This window comes from Chaetodon trifascialis, chromosome 23, assembly GCF_039877785.1.
Source record: "Chaetodon trifascialis isolate fChaTrf1 chromosome 23, fChaTrf1.hap1, whole genome shotgun sequence".
Classification (NCBI taxonomy): Eukaryota; Metazoa; Chordata; class Actinopteri; order Chaetodontiformes; family Chaetodontidae; genus Chaetodon; species Chaetodon trifascialis.
The window spans coordinates 11,475,897-11,494,146 of record NC_092078.1 but is presented as its reverse complement, the minus strand read 5'-3'; the positions used below and the strand labels follow the sequence as shown (position 1 = coordinate 11,494,146).

Genomic DNA, 18,250 nt, shown 5'->3' with positions numbered 1-18,250 from the left:
GTTAACCAAGCAGCACATGACAGCGCTGCTCGTGCACAAGCAGCTGCTGTGCATGACAAGCTCTGTGAGAACTGGGCATGTTGGACGGCAGATAGATGCAGCATCCTGTCGTTTCAGAGGCTGAGAGATTTCAGAGGGAATTGTCAAGGATGGCTTGGTGCTGAATTTGGACCAGAACATCTTCACATGCAGGCTTCTAATAATCTAACCTCTCTTTCGGGGTACAGTAACACATTGCCTCGCCTTTCATCTGCTTCCCACAAGCACAAGGCAGTGACAAGTTCTCATGGAACATACGCAGCAATAAACAGCATAACATGGCAATTGTAATGCGAACAGTATGCTGCCACTCGAACGAGTAATTGACTTCAGCAGACCTACAATCAGTGCCCTCTTTGCAGAAATAAACCCCACTCGTTTCCCGTAAGAGTGTCCAATATTAGGACAAACTTCTTCTTTTCTTCTTCTGTACTAAAATCAACTTAAAGGTTGGGAAAGTCAAACAATACTAATTAGGTCCGTCCTTTTTAAATGTGCATACTTCTAAATAGAACATGATTACAGCAGGCAACACAAACCCTAAATGTATTTCCTCGAGTAGACATTGAGTCATCTGGTATCTCAGCATCTCTGAGGACATCCCTCTTCATTAAAACGCTCAAAGCAAGCGGCCTTTTGCTTTCTGTGAATGGAAAGTGCGTGCATGTCACGTGTGTGGTCTGGACGATATTCCAGTAGTCCTGTAAATAAGGAAACATGCATAGCTACTGTCTAATCCCATTTTCATTATAGCATTTGGAAATTGGAGCTGCAGGAGACTCAGAGGAGATGCCAGTTATGGTGCTTGTCACTGTATTTGGTCAGAAAAACCAAATCTGATCTCCTCCCTTTCTTTTTAAAGCCTGAAAGTTTCCTCGGTGCCATCATCTCTGGCCTAATTCTGTCTTTTAATGAAGCAGTCGAAGCTTTGTAGTTTGATTCAACCGACACTTTGTGAAAGGTGACTGCAACATGCATGTTCAAATGCTCTGTAGACATGAAAGACTTCTTTGGATGAAAAATAATGAACCGGCAGCGTTTGAACAGACTGAGCACAAAAGCCGCTTGCTGTCATGTTTCTTCATATTTCTGTTTGTGTGGCCGCTCGTTATGAAGGTAATCCATAACAGAATGTGTTCTTGGATCCGTGTGGACACACGAGCTCAAAATAAGAATAGATTTTTATCACCGCCCCATCCAGGAACTCAATAGCCGCATTGTATGCTGAAGGATTTCTACTTTGGCTTGGACTGGAACGAATGGGTGGCCTGAAAATAGCATCCAGGTTCCGCTCGTAAGCCGTTTAACCAAAAGATCCTCTGCTGCACTGCTGGTTTTGCTCACTGTTTATCTAATAACAATCTTGCCGCCTTTCTTTTCGGCCATGGTTATTAGTTTGTTTGCCATTTACTGGTACAGCCCACCTCCTCAAGTCTCTTTTGTAAATATCTCTCGTACTGAGCTCAGGGTATTTGGTTTTGTGCGTAATTTCCGTGCTGCCAAGGTTAAGCGAGCAGGACTAATTGAATCTTGCATGTCTTCTTATGATTTATGGTGGAACAGAATAGATTCAGAGGCTTGATCTCCTATAATCTCTCTCATTACGGGAGATGTAAGAGGAGATGATTGTCCAGCTTAATTTAAAACGTCTGCAAATTTCTCATAACCTCTTTGATTCTGCGCTGGCTCTCATTTGCGAGCAGCCTATCGTGCGGTGTGGCTGCCAGCTGGACCCTGTGCAAAATAAGGTGCTCTCTACCCTCAGCTTTAAAATATGTTTAATTCACAAGCTCATTAACATGCTGCAGTTTACCAGAGTAGCTGTAGTTGTTTTAGGGTAAAACACAACCATAAGGGCCAACCGCAAGGGTGACGATCAAATAATGTGAAAATGTACTCTTCTCATGATAGCTGATTTTCCATTTCCTCATGTACACCTAAAGTAGTTCGTAATAAAAAGTGACTCTTTTCCTTCATCCTGCTACATCCCGCACTTTAATGATTTTGTCCTCTGCCTACTGAGTAGTCCTCTAAATTATGCTGCAGGCTTATTTCCAGGACTTCTGAGTCACTTTCCATGTTTACCATAGTTCACCTTGCCCTCCCTGCTCATGTTATGTCCTGTCCAAACATCCATTTTCCTAATTTTGTACCATGTTCCTAATTCATGCAGTTATTCCCAAAAGAAGTAGTTTGACATTTTGGGCAAAATGCTTATTTGCTTTCTTGCTGAGAGAAGTTTGACACCACTCTGGTATTTGTCCTGTAAATAGACAGCTGCATCCAGCAGCCTGGTTGTTTTGTTTAGCAAAAATAAGTAAGTAAATAAATAAATTAATCTTGCCAAAAATGCATGTACCACAAAATGTGACATAAGCAGACACCTTAGTCGTAAAACTTAACCTGTCACTGATTTTGATTATGACATTTCATGTGTTTTTATATTTAACTGTATAGTAAGAGGTCAACATTTGCACAGATTCGCTCTCTTGCTCCAGACAGTCACATGGGAAAGATGTTACCGCTCTCGTATCTGTCCATTAAACAAAAAAAGCCAATTAGCTTAGCTTAGCATAAAGACTGGAAAATGGGGCAACATGCAGCATGGTTCTGTCCAAAATTAACAGAATCTACACAGAAGAATCTGTAAACTATGTCCAGACCGAAATGCAAAACCAAGTTGCAGCTTTACGGGGGTTGCGCCGAAGTTTCCAACCGACGCAGTTATCATTTTCACGCCCAGCACCCACATCATGCAAGTAGCTAATGTACCTGAGCCCATATTTGTGCCGATCGGCATTTTGATCTAAAAATGATGTGTGGTCAGACACATTGTTGGTGCAATGTGACTAACAAAAACCTGGTCTAAAGTCTACAGATCGTTCCACGCCTGCTTCACTTCACGCGGAGCTTTGGTGGATTCCTGTTGCTCTGGTAGACAGTTGCCTTGCAAGCTTTTGCTTCCCATATGAGCACATTTGTTTGATCAGCAGAAAACAGTTAACTTCTCCAACTTGCCAAATCCACCTTTTTAAATAGCAGTTACTAAGTGCAGGTGCGTCTGGCCTTTAAAGGAAATGAGACAACCCTCAGATTGGATTAATTCATGCTACGCCCAAAACACACCTCTCATTAATTGAGAAACGCAATACAACCCCTTTGTGCCTTATATCACGCCTCGATTATGCTGTGTTGAACCAGCAGAAATGGAGATGGACAAGCCCTGAATGCACTAGTGCCACGCACTTTAGACCATGTGCTATAAATTGTTTACATAAGGCAGAAAGCGGGAGTTATATAAGTATGTACTATCCAGGGAATAATCGACTGAGTGTGCTCGCTCCTTGTCAGCAACAGTCTGCTTTGCGGTCTCACCTGCGAGCTGCTCAGTCAAACCACAGTCCTTCAGGCTCCTGAAGAGCTCCACTGGACCAGTCGGGGGGGTAAAGTGCTTCGCTCAGGGGAACTTTGAAATTAGTTGGAGAGGGAGGAGAGAGTGTTGCTCATTTACTTTCTCCTCACATGCTGCATTTTCACATGCATTGTGGGGATTTATACTGACAGCCTTTTGGTCACAAACCTGCATTTTCTCAATTTTCTCCTGTAAAGTCATAGAAAAGCTTACTTAAATGTTTATAAAAACTGTTTATATAGCATAATATTTATATTACTGTGAATGCAATATATAAAAATGGGGAGAATGTTTATTCCAAGGAAGTCAGTGCCATGGCTGAGAGCTGAGGAGTTGGTTAGTTGTTCGCACGTTGGTATTTGCGGCTTCTTTGCTAAAACCCTTCAGGATCAAACTCGTAATAAGAACAATGTGTACTGATGAGCCGGGCCCCACCACAAGCTTTGCTGTGGCCCTCCAACCACCTGAAACTACAGGTCAGGATTACAAATTGTCCCAAGAGGATGAGCCCCCACTCCTCCTCCTCCTCTGACCTTTGGCTTGGTCAGTTTGACTGACACACATGGAGGAAACATGATGCAGAGGTACTTTGCCTGAATGCTTTCAAAACACTCTTTGTTGTCTTTTCTGTGGAACTTGAACGGATCGTGAAAAATCTCCTCCAGTTATTTCTCATGTGGCATTGTGTTACTGTGTCTGGCATGTCTTAAATCGCAGAGAAAGTCCTCCAGCCCCCGGGTGTCACATATGATTTGTATTTTTTTTACAAGCTCGATGCCATCACTTTGGTATCTAACAATCTTATTTAGTACCAAATATTTTGGTTAATGCAATTACACTAATGCTTTTCCTCATATTACGTTAAGCTTCCCAAATGTTTGGATTATATTTGCATGGTGGCGTGTGTCCTGTGTTTAATGTTCCTCAGAGCATGAAAGCAGCGGACGCCATGGTTCATGGCCTCTGCTGTTGGTTTTACTTACATGTATTCCTTCTCTTGCAGAGACTCATGAATCATTTATGAGTAATTCCTGAATAACTGTGATGTGAGGACTGTGTAGTAGATAATGATGAGTGACTAGAGGTAGGACTGAAACATTAAATCACAGTTTTTACTGTTAATTCACAAAAGTTAAATAGATGCAGCTATTTAGTAACTACTCAGTGTGATCTAATCCTCACTTAATGATTAATTAATATAGTATCTCCTGGTGTTTTTTCTAGTCAATCATCACTACCTACTATTTTATTCAGGAAATACTCATTAACGGTTCATAATTAGGTCATTTCTGAGTCATTCCTCACTCCTTCCTTAGTAACTGCTCACACTTTTGAGTACTGTATTGTAAAGTGTTGCCCTGCAATTTCCTTCTAACAATTAGCTGTGTAAATGTTTCCTCTGAAAGGAGGAATGAAGAGCAAATTAACTTTTATACCCGTTTATAAGGCTCCCCTGACTGAATGCAGCAAAATTGCTTTTACACCCTATACTGCAGTAAAAATGAAGAAGGTGTATACAAAGCTTGTTGTTGTCGGTTATGACTCAGCTCCGGTGGAAGGTCCTGCAAGGCACTATGATTGCTTTGTGAAAAAAACTGCCCTCATTAAGGGGAATTAATGGCTCACAAAAGTAACCGAAGGTGCAGTGGTTTGTGTGTTTTTTCTAAAGGAAAGAAGGAAAGATTGACTGAGGTTAGAAAAACGGGAGCCTTGTTCATTTGCAGGAAGTTTTGGCTTTCCCTCCCAATACATGTCCACTCAGAATTGCACTGCAGCTGCGTGTTTTGTCTTGATGCATCTGTTTTTTTTTCCAAGACCATTACCATATTTTATGGTCCGTAATCTTTTCAAAAAAGTGTGTTTGAGTTTGATTTTGTTCTCTTGGGGAGTTCTTGGGAAAACAGAGGCGGAGGAGAGATGCACATCCGTGAGAGCCTTGCAGAGGGTTTTCCTGGGTTAGGAAAAGAAATTCAGAGCTGGCTGGCTCTCTGTGAGTCTAGACCTGACAGCCCGATGATGGCACTTTATTTTCGTTTCCACTCAGGACTCACAAAGGGCCTGGAGACACTTGCAGCATTCTCACAGAGCTCATCAAGGCATTCAGGGTGAACCATGCAATTCTGTCAGTCTGTCTTTATCAGTCTCTTTCAGGGATTTGCGATACTATGGCTCACATAATGTCCGAAATCGTGCGTGCGTGCAGACATACACAGGAATGAGCCCATTTATCCTGCCTGCAGTTTCACCAGCCGTGCCTGTTATTTAGGTTTGTTTTGATGTCCAGATGCTGCTTGCTGTAACTGGGCACCTACCTGTCCTGCTGGAGCATCAACGTCCGCTCTCAGCCTGTCAGCAACCGCAGGTCTGCTGAGATGAGGCCTCCCTGCATTCTTGAGGCCGGACTGTATACTTAAAGACAATACCACAGCTGATTTGACATACTGCGCCATTAATCTATGATTCGCTAGAGTGCTGAATGGAAAAATTGGATTGTGTTTTTCCCAATCTGTGCTCAGCAAAGGGCTAAATTGGCACTCGTCTTAAGTGTGGGCAGTTTTGCGAGTTCAGTGGAGCATTTTCATTTTGATGAAACGCGAGTTTCGGAGTTTAATTGCGTCAGTCTTTCTCATTATTTCAAGCGAAATGACAAAAAGATCCCTTCGCTGTCATTTAATGTTAAATGTACATTGCTGGAGTGTAACAACCGTAACATCTGCCCTGACTGAGGAGTTTAACATGAACAGTGAATTCGACTACACACAGCGGACTCAAAAACACTTCTGACTCTAGACTTTCCGTTTTGCTCTTAAATCTTTCATCCCTCTATTCTACTAAGAGATCTCCCTCCCAGCGTCTCTTCCGCCCCCCTCCCCCCATCACAGCCTCTCTATCATACATTTTCCTTTGCTGTTGACAAGATAGGGTATCTATGACATAAGAGCCTGTACCCGTCACGCTTGCGTGCTCAAACTTTTGCAGGAATAATCCAACATGGTTCATGGGATGCTCAAGTAAACACCAGCCTCAGACCACCAAGGCTTGCTGATAAGTTGAAAGATAGTGAAAGTGAAGCCCCTGGGAGCTCCGGGGGTAAAATTCAGCAGAATGGAGAAAAAACAATATCGCACCCCCAAGATTCGAGGGCAGATCAAAGAGGATGGAAACCTCAGTGAAACTGCATGTTAGCTGACCAGGGTGAAATGTTACAGAGCATTCGTTTAGATTAAAGGTCAGTTCATCCAAATTTGAAAAACAAACACATTTTCTCACTTATCTCAAAAGCAATCTGGCCAAAATATGATCAGCATTTTTTGTTTTGTTGTTGCATGATATCTGTTGATCTCTGCCCCCACCCTGATGTGATGGATGTAAATGGAATTTTGTTTGTGGTTAAAGCCCTACTAAACTTTCTCATGAACATTAAATATGTGTGACTAAGTAAGAAAAATCATCAATCATCGAGTTTGGACACATAAAAATCATCTTCATTTTGCATGGTAAGATTTAACGTCATTTTGACATGCACAACATGCAACATGTTGCATTGTGGGATTGCAGAAATTCGTGTTCATGCCATAGATGCTACTTTTATGCCTCTGTGGCGATAACTGTTGTTGCAGACATTAAGTTTCCGGGTCGTCCATCCATCTCTCTTCTGTCACAACACCTTTCTGGCCACGATTCAACACCATAACTCAGGAACAGAAGGGCAGACTCTGACCATATTTTACATTTGATCAGATGCTGAATTGGTGACACTTATCTTGGGTGTCCACCTTGAAACTGTGCTGATTGTATAGATCCTCTCTTGAAGATGTGTGTGAGGCATCTGTGTTTTACAGTTCGTAGTTTCTATGCAGCAACATCCCTACTGCAGTCAACCACAGCTCAGTGGTTCTGCTGATATTGAGCTTCAGGTGATTGTCGTTGCACCATGTGATGAAGCTCTCAATCATTCCTCTGTACTATTTTTACTGCATATATTATGAAAGTTTGGACCAGCATGGATGTAAACTGCATCTTAACTGGTTGGTAGAGGCATTCAACCTCAAGGCAGCACTAGTTTCCTTCCCTTGTAGAATGTTTTTTGGGGCACTATAGAGCCTACATTTAACACTCAGAAACATTAAATGGAGAAAATGTTGCAGAATTGTTGGTGCACAGAAATGTGTGACATCATATTTTCCCAGATGAGCCCTGTTCTCTTTAACTTAGAGAGAAAAGCTGAGACAAAAACAGCAGAGACAGAAATGTCTCAAGTGAAATAACAAAAATTGTTCCGAGTTTGGCAGCTGATTGACAAAATAGGTTGTCAGGGCCTTTTGAAAATTCTGCAAAATGTCTTCCCAGAAACCCTGGGTACTCCGAGAAGTTTTTATTGGAACTAATTTTGACCTGTTAGAAAATCTGCAGCTTTGAGCGCCTGAAATGAACCCCATTTACCATCATTGTGTTGGAGTGCAGGCGAACAAAACCTAAACCTAAACATAAATTGCAGTGTTATAATGTAAATTATATATTGCATATATGGAAAAATCTATGAATTTGCAGCATGTAAGTGTTGCAGGACACCAGTGAAATACCCCAAGCTAAAGGAAGTGCATGAAAAAACTTTCTAATGATATTTATAATATGGGTATTTGTTCCGTATAATTGAAAGATGTACCAGATATAATGCAAATATTTGAAGATTTTGATACTTTAGGTGCACCAACTGTGTTAGTGGATAGTTACTCAGACAGAGAGCACTATATGCCAGTCTATTAAAATAGCCGAGGAGTGTAATAACATTTTTGACTTCAGCGCAGTTGGCTTTTCTCCAGTGACTTCATCTCGGTCGAGGAACGGCGATGACTGTCCTTGAGCAGTTTTGGGCCCTGTGGTGCACGTTATATTGCACTGCGTCTCTAAATCCATCCGCACACACACCGCAGACACATACGCACACTGGGCTTACTGGCTCACACATCCCTGGCGATGATGAGGTCAGCCAGCAGCCATGTCATCCGTTCGCAGCAGGTATAGGATTACACATGATTTCAATGTGACATCTGATAGCCACAGAAGTCTTAAACACGGATAAAGTATTTAATTTGAACTCTAACAAGAAAGGGATCATTTGATGCTAATCATGCACTGTATGTCCCATTTGCCTTCTGGCATACAGGTTGACTGTTTCGTCCAGTGAGCAGATACTGTCTGCTCTCGCAACTATTTCAGCAACTCGAGCACACAGAGACGATGTCTACGTGATACTATGCATGTCGCCATCAGTATTCATGGTAGAATTTTCACCAAACACACCCTTGGTTGGCTTCAAAAGCATCCGCTGGCTGATCCCCGGGAAGGAGTCATTTTGCCACGTGTCCATGTGTCCTCATTTTCTTTAGTTCTGTTTTGGATACCAGCAAGTCGCCATTCTACGAGCCTGAAACACCAAATTAGTTTATTTTGTAGTAACTCCTAAATTTAGCACAATGTGGGTTTATTTGCTGGCTTCTGCATCTCAGTATATCAGGGTCTAATTAGGCATATTGACTGGGAGTACTCAGATCAGAAGCTTAAATCAATCACTGACTGTGGCTAATCAATGTTTGCTAGGCTAAGCACAGGTGGCTTTCCCCTCTGCATGCATATGCTGAGTGGATTAATTAACTCTTGGCCTTGGTATTGGTCCGTTTTCAGTGTTTAATTCTTCAATGGTTGTGCAATTCAGATTCTGCAGACCACACCTATGTTAAGACCTTTAATCCTTAAACTACTGGCTGCTCATGTTTCAGTTCTAGACTGTTAACATGCTTCCAACACCTAGCGGTTCGCTTGGAGCACAGGTGGAAGATGATACAGTTCAGTGTGAGGCGACGAGACTGTTGGCTTCAGTTTGCCAATCAAATTAGATTTTATTTATCTGGTGGGTTCCTCAGCTGCTGTGAATGCAGGGAGCCTATGCCAAGATATAACTTGGTTAACACTCAAAAGAAACCATTAATTTCCACTGTGGATTACACTTCAGCCCAGCCAAGCCAAGCTGGGCTCATCCTAGTGTTTCCCTTTTTCATTTTCAAGACATGAAATTGTTGGATTTTTCTCAGATTTCTAGTTAAGATTACAAACTTACCCAAAAGTAACACTCCCTCGCATGCAAGCGCAGGTTATGTTACTAGGAATGTCCTCAGCCTACAGCAAAGGTTTTTTGATAGAGCCGTCAGGATGAGCGCCTGTGCCAATTTAACTCACAGCATAAAGTGATGGGACTGGGCCAATCGATTGGCTTATTACTGACCTCCCCTCATCAGGGAGTGTGTTCTGCTTCCATCACAACCGCAGTCAGTACTGCGGGGAGGATAATTGCAGTGTGTAGCCCATGGGGTGGGTCTCAAGTATCCCAGCACTCAGCCTGTTGCCAGAGGAAAACACATTGATCTCTGAAGGTGATGAAAAGGCTCTCTCACAGGCCCTGCTTCCTCCTCAGGAGCGTTCCAGCCTTGACACTGAACCGGAGCAAAAGCGTAGATGATCCATAGATGCCTGCCAGCCGTAATCGTATTCATGTCATTCGTCTTCTACGAGTGTGTGTGTGTGTGTGTGTGTGTGTCTTTGTGTTTGACAAAGAACTAGAGAAGAAGCTGCTTGTTCTGTAATGATTTTCAGTCCGTGAAACGGTGTGTTATATGTGTATAGGTGAGTGTGTCTTTGTTTAGGTGTTAGGTTTAAAACACTCCTGCAGGGCTGCAAGTACTCAATCAATGCCGAGACTCGAAGCCCAAGAACACTTACTTTGTCAACAATTAGTGCGACACTGAGCAAAGTCTATTTTACTATGGTGGTGCAGGGAGACAAAGATGCATTTTTAATACCAGTTTCAATCTGCTTGAAGCAGTGTTAATGGAGCCTGCAGCGACAGACAAATTCCTCACATCCTAATGGATTGACTCGTGGTTTAATGAACTGATAACTGGCATCTGGACAAACAGCACAGGACCCAAACAGCACAGACACACACACACACACACACACACACACACACACACACACACACACACACACACACACACACACACACACACACATAAAGTCACAGGCATAAAATTGCCATATTCATCAGGATTGGGTGGAGAAATCAATTTATGTTGATAACATCCTCTGACCATTACTGAGTGTGCACACGTTGCTCGCAGAAAGCATGCATCATTAACTTTTTTTATAGTCAGTCGCTGCTCTCTGCGTCGTAATGAATGCTGCTTCATGTGATTAGCTTCGGATTCCTGTTGGGTGATGTCTTGGGACTGTCTGACATTTACAAGTGTCCTGTTGGTACTGTGAATTAGTCTTAACTTCAGCATAACGATAACACTCGCGTGGACTGCAGAGTGTATCAGAACTCTGTGTGTTCATGATGTCTAGTAATTGAAAACTGCAAAACTGAGTTTCATTAGAGCTTGCGGGGCAGGCGTCACTGTTCATTACCCCTCATGACTGTTCGTTAGATTTAATTCAGCCCCTAATCAGCGAGATGTCTTGCTTACGGCTGTTGTATAAATCAAACTGTAGATTTCCAGCTAACCAATCATACTCTCTTGAGTAACAGTGTAAACACATGTCGATCTACATTTAACAATGCATTTATTACAGGGGAATACAAAGATGTTCTTGAAGAAAGTTGTGGCATTGATGAGGGCCTTGTTACACTGTTTTCACAAAAATCAACATTTGAACTGCGTTGGTGCCGTGGTTGTGCGTGTGTGTACTGTTAAGAATATAGTACAAGATATTATGTGGTGACAAAGTAAGTGCACCAAAAGAGTACAATGAGGAAATGTAAAAATCAGACACAATGGTCTCTTGTCTGGGCAACAGATTAAATATAATTGCAAAGCATTATTTAGGAAATGGCTATAATCATCATATTTACTCAGGAAATGGTGGCATTGGAGTGAAGTACAGTTGGAAATAGGGATGATGAAGATATATGACACAGAATCAAGGATTAATGTGAAATATGCTTTCGCACATTGTTTTCCTAGGTTAAGATGGGAATCAAATGTGGTTCTTGGGAAAATTAAAATAGACCCCCGAATTCTTGTTCAGAATTTGTTGTTTACATTGTGTTGCCATAAACCTCTTTCAGTATGCTCTAACATAAAGATGTCAAGCTTTAACACTATAGGCTTGTAGCTTAGCACTCTTTAAACAAGTTAGAAAAAGTATTATACAAGTCTGCATTGCAATCCACAACTTATTTTTGGCTTGCAAGAAAAATAATCCAAACAGCATGGCTCCTATTTAAAGGCTGTTAAAGAACCACTGCCGTTAAACAAGGTTGATAATAGGGTTGCTCTTTGAAATGGCTTAACATTACATGCTAACCATGCCGTAGTCTGCTCCTTGTATCAGATTGCAGGAATGTGGAAACTTACCTCTAATTTCCAGGAGCTGAACTTCCACTGACACAATGTGAAGCTGACTATAAGTGAATCATAAACCCTATCTCGTGTTTGCATTTGGAAAAAAAAAGATCATACCAGAGGTCGAGGTTGTGTTATGGGTGTCAGGGCAGTTTTTCAGTGCTTTTGAAACGATTCAGACAACCTTCAGTTGACCTCTTCCATAGACAGCCATTAAATAGGTTGTGTGCTTTTCCTGATGGAAAATAAGCACATTCAGCTTAATAGGGTCAAGTGAACTAATTTTAGACCAGCAGGGTCCACCAGTCATGCAACTAACATTTGGAGAGCGATATGGTAATTTAAGTACCAGCATTTAAGTTCCCGGAGTCTTGTTTGGGACTGAAAACTTGTTATTTGAGAAGAAACTCTTTGTGCTGCTTCCTGTCTTTTCATCTCTCTGAAATTAAAAGGGTTTGAGGAAGTTAAGGGATTAGTAAGACTAAAAGTAGTCAAGAAGGTCAGTCGGAGTTAAAAAAAAAAAATAGGGCTTTCTTTCCGGGGCCAGGTTGGTGGGTCACAAGTTCAAGGGGACTTTCCTTTTTCTCTCAACAGTAGCCATGACTAATGACCTCAAGAGAAGTTGGAAGCTGGTGGAGACACAGTCCAGATCTTCATCTTGTTGTACTGTTATCTGTTGACTGTGTTAGACATCCTTCAGATTTGAATTGGGTTTTTGTGGCGGAGACACACAAATACATTTTAACTTAAAGATTAACTTTCGTAATCCCACAGATCTGAGGTCAGAGCTGCATGTGTACTAAATGAGCTAAATCAGGACTGCACTGTAGTTTTTTTTTTTTTAACAAAGGGTACTTGTATCCCCGGGAGTACATCTGCAGCTGAATGGCATAAGCTGAGAGGGGTCACATGAAAACTAACAAGCAATTGAGCAGAGAAGTGAAACCAGTTTGCTAAAAGTGATGTTTAATATGGATAAACGTGATAAAAACAGTTCAAACAGTTAAAAAATTATGGATAAATAGCTACAATAGTGAGCAAAAATAATTGTTGCTAATTGTTGAAATAACTGAGTAATGCTTGAATATGTTGAGGAAGAGGTTTCTGAGACAGGGCAGTCAGGATATATTTGAAAAATAAGGTTGTGATGGACCAAACGTCTGCGTGGGACATGAATTATTAGCGTTTAAAAGTAATCTTCACGCTTGTCTGTCAGGTTTTACAGTGAGCTTTTTAGTTTCTGGAGGGGAGTGAAATCGCAGACGTTTTATAAGGAATATAGTTTCTCTGCTTAATTCTGTTGAAAAGTTTTCATAGCTGTTGTGCTGACGCAGCTCTGTGTTAGCTGTTGGATTTTGCAATTCATATTTTGACAACAATACATACTCCCTTGAAGCATGAGAGCAGTGACATTCATGGATGAGGCTGATTGTAAAATTGTGGTTCAATTTCCATTTTTTTCCCTTGGACAGTGGACCCAGTGTTCCATGAATTAGCATTTTATGTATTGATTTATTCATTGTCATGCATAGTAATAAGAATCTTGGATCGAAAATTGTTTGTCTTTGCCAGACGTTTCCACAAAAATGTACTTGTAAAGTAACAAATGATTGTACAGTAGAAAGCCAGCTTTTGTACAGCTTTAGCTCTTTTGACCTGGATCCCGAAGGGTTGCCAGGTTTAATAAACTCATCCATCCATGTTGTGGGATTAAATGGACTATATTAAATCTGTTTTGACTAAATCTTCCTAAGTCCTTGGAACACTTGTAAAGACAGTGATCATTAGATTTTTGAGAAATATTCTGAATATTTCAGTCAGCCAAACTCCAACCTCCAATTTCAGAACCCTGTTAGGAGCCACATTCAGATGGCTCAATATGCTGTATATGCTGCACAGCTCATAGATTAATTCTGATATTGACAGAAAGTGGCGAAATTAAGAAAACTCAAAGTAGAGTAGAGAAGAGTAGAATACAGTAAACTTTATTGTTCGTGAGGGGAAATTTGTCTCCTGCAAATCTGTCTTGTGTTACGACTACGTCATGATGGAGCCCGACAATCATGACCAAACTATTGTCATACAAAATACATTTCAAACTGGGAACTGAAAGCAAAGTCTATTTCCCAGTAAACAAAAGAAAATTGCTTGGTGAGGCCTTCTCCAAAATGGCTGCAGAACATTTCAAATCATTCAAAGACATTTTTGTCCTTTGGGGCACCTTCTACCCTTGGCGTATAATTCACCATAACTGAACCAAAGACCAGCAAAACAATTTGTTATCAGTGCCTGAAAACATTGGCATTGGAGGTATTGTTCCGCTATGACATTTCTCCCAAACATTCATGCTGGACATTATATTTTTATGACTCATATGTAAACAGTAAGCTCAGCATGTGGCGCTTTTGGTATGCGTGAAATAGGCTGGTTGTTTACAATTTAGCATGACAACAAAGGAAAATAATTTGGAAATTAGCTGTGGAAAATCACAAATTATGAAATGGGAAGTCCTTCTGAAGTTGACCTGAATAAGCAGGTGTTGCATGGTCATCAGAAAGTGCAACCTCTTACATTCAAAATGTGGGATTTTAAGTTGTTTCAGTGATGCACGCACTATGCTTTCACATATCATCATGAAAGTATTTGAATCATTGCTCAACAAAAATGATGAGATGATTTGATTTCACATCACAGTTTAACATGGGACAATACAAACCACATGATTGTAAATCTCACATGCAGAAAACATGTGAATTCATTCATTTACCCCAGAAAGGTGCAATTGGGTTTGCTGAGAAGTCTAAAGCCATTTCTCTTCAAACATGATTTACGTTGGAGGTTGGAGCTGGTACCCAGTTTGTTATTTTTGGCCTCACATTTATTCTGTGGAATAGCTGTATTTCTTTGTGAGAAAAGCATTGAGTGGTCTGATTATGTATATCAAGCTCTGAAACAATGCTGGTATTGTAAATGAGTCAGGCTGGGGCTGGTTGATTGATTTACAGGAAAAAGAGAAATAGAGGTGCAGTTCTGTTTGCTCTTCAAGGCCAATCAATATTTTATGGATGATGGGTAGTGGTAAAATGCGATTTTGTCTTTAATGCATGAAGTATAAACACAAAGTTTATTATGTCAAGCAAGCAGTAACTTTGAAATAATGTTGTAATGAACAACATGAGCAAAAGTATTCAAAAACAATACAGCCATTGCTTGAAAACAGCATGTTTCCCAATACTGCCAATTACATGGGGCTCATATCTGCCAAATGGCATTAAAACGACTACTATCAATACTTTGGCCAAAAAAACATTCTGTGGGATTGTAAAAAAAAATCCCATGTTGTTCAACTATTTCTGAAACTACAAAAATGAATAAAGGCTTGAGAGCATTGTGTTGATGGTTTCATGCGGCTCCTACAACTAACTCGGTGCCGTTCACATCACGGTCTATTAGCGCCATATTAACAGATACAATGAAAGCATTTGAAAAGTCAGATGTTTCACTGTGTCAGCTTTTGTGTGATTGTTCATAAAACAGAAAATGCTCACATGAAGGACATCGACTGGTGATGACAATATAACAATCTTGCAAATTCACTGGCCAAAATGATTATGTATTATGTATACTATTTGCAGCGTGATGCACAGTGATCCAGTGGTAAATTCCATTTCGAACTTTGAATGCAGCCGTTTATACATATTTATATTATTGTTACATTTTACATTTTGCGTGTTTTTAAAGATGACTAAGAATCTACAGATATGCTAGCAGCTAATGAGGCTTAATGCTTTGAGCTGAATGCTAACATGACTGTGCTAACATGCTCACAATGACAATGCTAACAGGTTGATGTTTTGCAGTTATTTTTGTATCATCTTCACCATCTCAGTTTTGTGTGTTCACTTGCTAAAATTTGCTAATTAGTGTTTAAAACAAGTTTCAACTAAGGCTAATGGGAATGCTGAGACTTTTTGCAGGTACGTGGAGAGCTTTGGACAAATTAGAATATTGACCTGATGAAGACACTAGATGGATAGTTAAGGGACCATCACCAAAGTTGCTACAGAACACCCTGAGGAGGACGCGAATGTCTGTACCATATTTCATGGCAACCCATCCATTTTTGCTCACCACCATAAATGTAAAGCTTGTGCTGGTAGAGAAAAAGTCAGGGAATCACCACGCTGGATTCATCCTCTGGGGACCACATTTGTCTGTACAAAGTTTTATAACAATCTATGCTATAGTTGTTGAGATATTTCAATCTGGACCACAGTGGTGGGCTGATCGACCAACATGGCTATTCACAGAGAAAAAGGAAGTCAAACAGCACTTGTACTGATGCCTTTTCTCTCTGGCCCAGCACTATAAAGTGGCTTTCTGCTGCTTCCTTTCCAAAATACAAAAGCCACCAAATAACACAACATAAAAACACAATACACAACACCACAGGGTCCATTTTGTTATGTCTGACCAAAAAACTTTGTCTGACCAAACATTTGAATGAACGTCAAGTTCACTTTGATTTATTTCACTTTAAGACTCAGGAGCTGTTGAAAAGGTTGAAAAGGTTTCAACAGATTGTTCACTGCTGCTGACCCTCATCATGAAACTGCATGCCACATTTTTTTCTGAAGCCACTGTTCCATGACCGTACTTGGGATGCTGTGAGAAACATGCAGGCCAACACAATGTTTCTGAGCAAGAACGATGTTTTGCCCTGACAGACGGCTGAAGATCTCTCAGCACTTCAGCGCCCTGTTTGAGTCCGTTCTATTTCATTTATGACCAGAGGTCTTACAACATTTACTGACTTTTTTGTCTTAATTGATTAAAAAACAATGTTTTCTCTGCTCTTGACAGACTTAGTTAAGTTATTCTTTCACTTTAGTTTCATAAACTGAAATGTTATCTCATTTTTGTTGGCATTCTTTGGACAAAGTTTCAGTGTTACTGGTACAGCTGGGTTGTGTGGGAATCTGTCCTTACATACTATAATCAGGATGAAAAATATTGAGATGAATATTGTGAATTATGATGATATCTGAAAATAATGTAGGTTATTTTGTCTGCATCGCCAGCTCCCATGTGGGAAGTGTTTTCTCAGCAGCTGTCAAAAATATACCACTGAAATCACGAGGATGTCGTTTTGTAGCGTAAAATATTCCTCTCAGAGGTGTCAAGTGTCATTTCAAAGTGAGTAATAATGAAGCGGCTGCCAAGTGCAGTAAACCCCCTTCTGTTTCTTTTAAAACCTTAAAAAACAAATCTATGGAGAAACCAGGGTTGATGTGAACCATAGTAAAGTGAGAGTCAAACTCCACCTGTGGTTACATACTTTAAACTGTGCCTGGACCCTTCACTGGCAGCGCCTGACATTATCCTGGAAAATGTCCAGAGGGAGCAGAGTTGGAGGCTGAAATGGAGCCAAACATTGGGATCAAATTGAGGACTAAGCATCATACAAAGAGCTGTGCAACATAATCCTTCATTTTGCACCTCAGCAACACATCTGGAGTGTCCTAAATCAGCCAAACATGGTTTAAAAGGCATTGCTCTTTTCTATTTCACTCTTTAGTTTGTTATTTTAATTCCTCTTCCTTCTGGAGGGATGCACTCACAGAGGCAGCAGAGTGTAGGAGGACTAAGGGAAGGTTGATTAGATGACTTGCTGCCATAAAAAGGGTTGGAGGTTGGCGGTCAGATCAGGTTATTACCTCCACCAAGGAGGTTATGTTTTCAAGTCTGTTTGTTTTTCAGCAGGATTATGGAAAAACTACTGGCCTGATTTTCATGAAGCTTGCTGGAAGGGTTTAGCATGGGCCAAGAAGAACCCATGAGAGTATAGGATGGATCCAATTCAGCGTAACAATACCTCCAAGTTCAGCAGTGACAAAACATTTGTCAAAACATTATGACTCCACATCACAATCCATGTGCATGGGCACCAGTAATCCTTTGGGGTAGCCGACACACAGAGTTACTCAGACTCCACACAGAAAGCAGTTGGGGCTAAAGTTAAGCTATGGAAATGTAAATATACATTAAGCTACTAGCTATACTCACATCAAAATATAAAAATTTGAATAGTTTTGGAAACATATTCAGACATATGTAGTAGTTGTACTTGCAGCTTTGCATCGTAGAAGTGTAAACTATTGGCCTTGGCACAGGTCTGCACTCTCAGAGAGCCCTAGTTTAGAGTATAATGAGTCTGGTTGTTTTGTATTTTAGGTCTTGTATTTTTTAAAAGCCCATTGTCACAAAGTTAGCACTTGGAGCAACTTTTGACAGCCAGGCAATTAATGTCCAGCTATGTTCACTCAAAAACTTTTATAAAACCCATTACAGTACCATTATTATCTTGAACCTCTAACATGATGACAAAATGCTC

General features: G+C 40.7%; 1 protein-coding gene across 5 annotated transcripts in view; it reads left to right on the top strand.

The window, feature by feature from the left end:
* Positions 1–18,250, top strand: part of LOC139351116 (collagen alpha-1(XXV) chain) — a 148,533-nt gene that overhangs the window by 62,187 nt on the left and 68,096 nt on the right. The gene's annotated exons all lie outside the window — the stretch shown is intronic.